The sequence below is a fragment of the Morone saxatilis genome, unplaced genomic scaffold, assembly GCF_004916995.1.
Source record: "Morone saxatilis isolate NCDOM2014 unplaced genomic scaffold, NCSU_SB_2.0 Contig6, whole genome shotgun sequence".
NCBI classification, from domain to species: domain Eukaryota; kingdom Metazoa; phylum Chordata; class Actinopteri; family Moronidae; genus Morone; species Morone saxatilis.
Window position 1 is genome coordinate 10,938,589 of NW_023340206.1, and position 8,204 is coordinate 10,946,792.

An 8,204-nucleotide genomic window follows, 5' to 3' on the forward strand; every position below is an offset into this window, starting at 1 on the left:
ATGATGTACGGGACAAGAATTTTCCATTTAATGTAATGTATGGTTCTTAAAAAACAGAACATCTTAAGTTTTTATGTTTTATTCAGTTTAAGAAAAACAAAACATATATATATCAAAATAATCTAAGCTCAAAGGTCCACTTACTAGATTTTTTGGACATTAAACTGCCCTTTATCAGCAAATATAGATGGCCCAGGTGTCATCACATGACCGACTGTAAATATAAACATTGGTCATGTGATAGCAGGTGGTCATAAATGGGGAGAGACTGTAACTCCTGTCTCTGGAAACTAAGTCACATGAGGAAGACCATGTTGAAAGCTCTAAAAAGGACAGCAAGTAGACCTTTTGATCTTAATTTATTTTGTTACACAGATACTTTGCCCACAGGTCAAAAGTGAACATGCTCAAATACAATATATATATTGAACATACTTTCTATGTCTAAAAAGTATTTCTCTGGAATGCTAATATTTAAGACTAAATATGCAGAGTTAAAAACATCTTTAATTATTAGGAGTTGAAAAATCAACAACATAGCAACCCAACAACTGCCATCAGATCCAGATTCAAATGTGCAGATCTGCATCCTGATTGGTGCAAGCAAGTATGTGACATCACCTTTTCCCAAACAAGCCCCGCCCACTTCAAACCTGCAAAAAGAGCACAAAGAAAGAAAACAAAGAAACACAAATCTTTCAGATGAAATAACCAAAACTAAAAACAACTTAAGTAGAATTGTTTGTGCTCATGTCGGATCCCATCACTCACATCAAGAAGCGGATTGAGAAAATATGGTTTCAAGATCTTTTAAGGGACCTTTAATTCATAATGTAGTTTAATGCTTTTCACTGTTATTCTTTGTAGGATATGCAACATATCTTTGCTGCTTTACTCCTCCATATTGGCTGTTGAGAGCAAACTGGGAGGCTGGGGGAGTTTAGGCTCCAACCTCCTCCTCCTCCTCCTCCTCCTCCTCCTCCTCCTCCTCCTGGGCAGGATACAGTAGGCATCATTTAGTGGGGAGAGCGGTGGAAACAGTGCGGGGTTAGCCACGAGGTCGCCACACTTACTGCACGGCCGAGCTCATTTCCACTGCTGTCCACAGCTCGGGCTTTCCCTCCGAGAGAGGGGAAGAGAGAGAGAGAGAGAGAGAGAGAAGAGAGCTGCAGCTAGTGAAATGGCTCATTCACTTTCTGATCACAACCCGCCACTCTCTCCCTCACACACTCAAACTGACACACACACACACACAGCCAGTCACACACACAGATATTCCAGGCTGCCACCATCGCATGTTTATTTGCTATTTTGGTCCCTCACTTCCTAGATGTCATGAAATATTTGAAATGAAATATACAGTTATGATCGCCGTGACTTAACCAGACTCACCAGATTTCATTAAAAATAAGCCTGTCTTTTAAAGCTATCTGTGCATCATGTTTCCTCGGATCAAAATATATTTAAAGTATTTCAAAAAATTTCAATAAAGTATAGTAAGTATTTCATTTTTTTTAATATATATTTTGAGCAAACTTAAACCAGCTGAATAAACCAGTATACAGGCAGCCAGTATCACAATCAATGTTAATCCTTTTCTCCAACTAATCTGATAAGTACAGCTAATGGTATTTCAAAGAGTAGCTTGTGCCAAAGCGGGCTATAGCTGTCACACACAAGCTTGCATCTTCTTCCCCTTCCACACACACACACACACACACATGCACTTTCTCTGTCTTTCTCCCACAAACACACACACACACACACAAAAAGATTTATGTGCAGGCACCCCAGAAGGCACGGCAGTGCTGAACCAATCCGATTTTGTTGACTTGTACCTCTGCCAACTTTCACTATGAAGACGTCTGATCAGCCAAATGGTCAAATACCTGAGATACACAGCATGTAATACATTCACTTACACCTCAAGCGTTTAGCTAATGCTGCATGCTGTATGGAGTTGAGTTTGTAATTAAATTAGTTAAATTTGTGTTCTGGTATGAAGATTATAGGTCCTGATTTAACAATGCAATGCAGGCAGCAGCTACAGGTTCTTAACATTTCTTACAGACCATCAAATAAACACCTGTTCAACCTCAGAATGCCTGCTGGGATTGTTAGAATCTTCAGCACTTTGATGTAAGATGTGACAAAATATTAAAGTTACACCTTTTTTAATTTAATAAGAAATTGTAGTTTCTGTTGAATACTGCCAGGTAAACCATCCTGAGGAGGGAGGAGTGTTTGCAGGAAACATGTTCAGAGTCACATCCAGACGAACCTTGTGAAAATCTGAGTTTCCTGCAAGAATTTTCAGGCTCGGCGTTCTTTTCTTTTTATCACCAGACAAGATTGTCAATATCGGACAGTTCTGCAAAACCATTACATTCAATAATGCCTTCTTTTTTCTTTTTTACACCTCCAGTGCCATTTAAAATCCCCTTCTGCAATATCTCCCTGTGGCAACTGCAGTATAGTTACGGTGAGGGAAAGATTATGGTGATGGGAATAAAAGTTAATTAAACTTAAACCAATCTGTAATGGGACGCAAACTAACTTTTCTTACTATCAGTGGGCTGTTTTCTGTATTACTGTTGGGTTCTTTACCCAAAATAAAAATATGCTTATTTTGACCCAGTGTTGGGTACAAGAAGCTTAAGTTGTACCTAAAATCTGTCACAAATGTATTTGGGCAGTTTTGTACCCAGGAGTACCGGCTGAAGTTAACCAAGTATTGTGTTGGTGCAGATGTTTACATCCATCCACCACCCTGACCTCCATACCATTACTCTCTGCTCTACTACCTTCATCACAAATGGGTGTCATTTTATGTAAAGGCTTTAGTTCAGTGTGGTACAGAAAGGCAGAAGTGCACAGGAGACAAATTTAGGCCCCCCATTTCCCTTACTCTCATTCTCACACCTCCATTAATCCATGTAAAACATCCTCCTACTGAAGGGCATTTATCAGACACATAATTATGTTAATAACAGGAATCAGTTTTCATAAATCTCTCCAGTTGTTCCCTGTTCTTGATCCATTTGCGCCGGCCAAATCTCATCTATGCTCGTTCCATTTGGTTGCAAATAGCACAACAGTTGCTGCAGCATATTCTGGGGAAGTGTTTTATTTCTTTAAATCTTTGCCGATTCCAAACAAATGGAGCCAGAGTATCGGAGTGGTGTGAAATATAAATATACACTTGGGAACCAAAAAAAGCTTGTAATGATACCAAACGGTTAAAGAGGTGCCAGTTTCAATGTATTCCCTTTGCATTTCGCCTGTTTTCTTGGGCTGTGCATTTCAAGACGTTCACTTCGACTCCTCAGAGCTAAAAATCGCTCTCACTCCGATTGTAAACTTGTCTCCGATACAGTTTCCCTTCGTGGCCCCAGTGTCTCATCCAGAGATCAATACCACCACACACCACAGCCCTTTACTCACACTCCAGCCTGGCAGTAAGGAATTGCAAGGAGCTGGTGGGTCAATGGCCCGGGTCCCGGTCGGTTGATGGCCGTTCGTTAAAGAGCGGTCGACAAGGCGGCGCTCGGTGTTAACGGTGTCAGCCCTGATACTCCCGCCGGGCCGCTCTCTCCTAATGACCAGCCAATCAATAGCAGTCTGCCCTCAGTACTGACCAGTCAAATTGACATCTCTTGTTGACACATCGAGCTTGAGGGGAAGAAAAGGTTTAGCTGTGCTACAAGTCCATTTTAATTTATGAAAGTAAATGATGGTGTTGGTTTTATGATGCATTTACAGATGCTAATAAAATGTTATTGATTAATTTGCAGTTTCTATGCAGGGTTAAAGAGTGATAAAGGAAGAATTATGTCCAATATGGTGGCGTATATAAGTGGTTGTTGCTAAAATGAGATATCAAAGATGTCCAATTTGAGTGTTTTTTTTAATAAATACAAAGAACCAAAACGCTACAATTCCACTTTGTATCAGTTTTTGGCACTATTTTGTTGCTGTGACAAATTCACCTGTGTCTTTGCTGGTGAACTTGTTTTTTTTTTCCCTCTTTTCTTTTTTGGGGTGAGATATTTTTATCAGCTCCGTGGGGTTTCTTTTTCTCAACTGCAGAGTTTGTATTTATGCCTCTCTGTCTGTGTGTTCTTGTCAGCTTTTGGCATTTGTATTCGCGAATAAACCAAACCAAAAATATTTCTATGTGAATAAGGCCAGGAGCTGTTTGAAAGTAGTTATCAATATCATCAGCAGCCCAAATCTTTTGACTCCTCTATACGCCAAACCTCTCCTTGAATCCATCCATCTATCCATCAGTGTGTTGCTGCATCATGGTTTTGTTTGTGTGAGCGAAGGGACAGGAAATGGACGCGTTGCGGAGATGAAAGGGGATTCAGGCCACGTGGCGGCGGCTACACTGGAGCCTCAGTCCTCTGTGTCTGTCGCTGAGTCGCCCCGTCCTTCCATCTGTCCGTGCGCCCTCAAAGGGACATTTGTCCCGCCACAAGGGTCATTCAGAACGTACACACATATACAGATAAAGACAGAAAGGAGCACACCCTCTTCTGACTGGACAAATGGACACTCGGTCACTCTGAGTGAGGCACTTCAGCTCCACTTTAATCGCCTCGTACAATGAAAGTAGAGGACTTTGTTTTTGATGTAAAAACTTAACTGTGCTTAGGACAAAAGAGACATAGAGCAATTCTTCTGTTGTTCTGTTTTTATTATCATATATTGATTAATCAGACAGCCATAAACATACATTATTGGTGTTTTGCAGTCAGATCAGTGACATTTATTTCCTTTTATTTTTCTTACAGTGTCAAGAAAATGCATGTGACCAAAGTACGGTTCAAAAGTCAATCAATTCTCTCCATAAATTAACTTTTTAGGACACCTCAACTAAACTATCTGAACAATTCAAAATCACCACATTGGGAGACCCATGGTTTTCACAGGACAGGGATGACATGTACTTCGTCAAATAGTTTTGCAACATCTGCTACACAAGCTTTTACTTTATTCGGTATTTGGTGTTCGACAGTCCTGAAATGCTCTACAGACAGACAGAACAACAATAAAAAATGATGCTTTTCTCAATGGGGTTTGGAATTAAAAACCTCTGCACACTTCAGACAAGAAATTCCTTCAAATACAGTACAAGTGTGTTATTTGACATTATGACAAAGTTGCAAAACTTGACATTTACCTTGGCATTGATGTATTTATGCCCTATACAACACTCTTCTTCTCAAATTCATTCATAAAAACAACCAAAATCATGCATATCAATCATTATGAGCACTCTTTTGTCCTTTTATGAGCGCTGATCATCACATTTTACATGGCATAAGGTTAAGAAAATCATGTACATAATGTGAAAATTTCCAGTTACATAAACTGATAAGTCTCACCTCAGCTCTGCCAAAATACCTCATCAAACAGTATATCAGAGAAGAGCTGGCGATAGAGTATTTTCAGTAGGAGACATGACAATGTGACATCATGCTGAGGGTAAAATGAGCATGAGCAGAGATATATTTAAAAAAAAAAAAAAATTCTACCAGCTCTATCCCTGAGCTTCACTGACAAAAATGTCTTTAGGTGGTGAGGATTATGGATTAATCTATAATAACTAGTGAAGGAAAAGAGAAAGGAAGAAAAAAAAAAACACTCTCCCGAGCCCCCGAGTCTACCATACCACCACGAGAAATACAGCCTCATCATCTAATGTTCCCACTAATATTCCCAAATTATATCGTTTAGACCTGTATCAGCGCTGGAGAATTAATCATCGTTTCTCTGACACTGCCCGTCCCCAGAGTTCATTAAATAAACTATATCACCCTCTCTAATTTCTGCAAGTTGTGGAGATTTTTCTCTTTTTTTCCCCCTCTTTTTGGTCCCTGCACCCAACCCCACCCCTCTATTCCTTGATAATCTGTTTATCCGTAAGTGTCACATTACATTTGCAAAGCAGCTGGGGGGACCACTGCCATCTTGTATGGAGGGGCTTGAGTGTGATTACCCGGCCTCATATTTGGCGCGCACTCAGACTTGTCAAATCCTTTGATCTGAACTGTCTTCATAATCACTTCAAAAAGTCTTCCTGAGAGCGTGAGGGCTTTACAAATGGGCTTCCCACTATCACAGGGCTACACTCTTCCTCTCTCTGAGTGTGTCTGTGTGTGTGTCTATATGTCTGTTTTAGTTATGTATGTGAATGATTGTCTCTTTCCATGTCTTATTCTGTGTGTGGTTGTGTGTTTTCTGGACATAAGAAAAATAGTTAATAATACACAGATTCATAACACATGGAAATAATACAAGAAATCAATACAGGACTGTACGCTGGCGAGCTAGACACCTTTTTCAGGTCAAGCTATGTGAGGATTTCATGATTATCCTGATTTGATAGAAACGTATATCTTGACGTTAACCCTACTGTTAACAGAATAGTTGTCTCTCTCTATGGCTGCCTGTTGCCGTGTCCCATACTAATCAAATACAGTCGAGTATCAGCAGGACAGCGCTCCTATTAAATGATTTATTCATGCACAGACGTTTAAGACCATTGCACAGCCTAGAAACTGGCAGCAGTGTAACAACCAAGCACACTACATGACATAATGGGACACAACATCGGAGCCAAAAGCTAAGTTGCACCCATCTATGCAAGAAAACAGTGTATTTCATTGTTTCGTGCTAACAGGAAATGATGCAATGTGTGTTAATAAAGCTGCGATTTTGGAGAAAGTAACATTTTTCCAAATGATTTAATACTGTTTTATTTTGGTTTACTATACCTTCCTTAGCTGGCTGCGTCTTCCCCATTTATAAGTTGCATTATATTTACCCTCCATTTGATTTGAGTGTGAGAGTTCCACAATGCAGCAGTGACTACTTGACAGTCCAACAATACAATGTGCCACTTTTTACACGTGAAAATTAACAATCATGTGGCATTACACCTGCCAGTGATGACAGTTTGTAAGTGTCTTGAATCTCAATTTACTGCGCGTATGTCCTCCATTCCCTTACACTCATGGGTGCTGAGCATCTGGCATAATAAAAACCATTTGTTCATAAAAAAGTTTAAATGTATTACTTTCTCCTTTTTTACTGGGATTTACATGTACGCTGGTATTTATGGCAAGAAAAGAGGTTTTGCCTTGTTTTTTTCATCAGTTTTATCAGCTTAAAAGTTATAAAAATGTGTGTAAAATGTTGTTAACTCTTGAATAGGCTATTAATTATCCTAAGCATTCAAGTGAATTTAGCATATATGGATAGATTTTCTCTGCAACCCTAACTCTGACTGACTTCTAGCATCACTATGGGACAGTTGTGTCCATTGTCCATTGCATTGTGGGACAGTAGCAGTATCAACAGCACAGGTGATTTATTGTACTTACTTTAATGTACTTCACTTGAGTATTTCCATTTTCTGCCACTTTCCACTTCCAATATAGTCCTCTTTACTCACTACATTTATCTAAACACTCTAGTTACTTTGCAGGTATAAAATACAATGCATCAATGCATAGTTTATATACTTTTATTTATAGTTGTATATCTTCTATTATATTTTGTATTTTGTAATATTTCTGTTTGTGATATTCTTTGTACTCTGTTTTGCACTACTTTGCCCTATTGCTGCTGTGTCAATAAAGGAATATCTTATCTTATGTTATCTTATCTTACAACTCGACCAGCTACAACATTAGAATGCTGCTAATATTAAGACATAATATTAAACCAACATGGTAATATATAATAATTCAACACTCTGCAAGGAAAGATGCTCTACATTACGAACACATTTGATACTTAAAGTTTATTTACCTGGTAATACTCTTAGACAGAACTTTTACTGGAGTATTTTTACACTGTGGTATCAGGACCTTTACAGACTGTGATTGATTGACATCCCTCCCATTCCACCTAGTACCTAGTCATATCACATAATCCCTCTCTAACAAGACTCTTTCTCTTGTCTCAGTTCAATTCGAGTCAGATTTATTTGTATTTATTTATTAGAATATGTTGTCAGAGCTGTGTGGACGCTGTTTAGTCATATGCACACATTATGTACAGAGTGTGTGATAAAGGCCTCTGTCTTGCTCTCTCTCACTCTCTTAGGGATATTTGTAGGTCTGGCCTTGTGGTTGGTGTGATGGATTTCATTATCCCAATAGCTTCATCTCTTTCTCTCTCCCTCCCTCTCT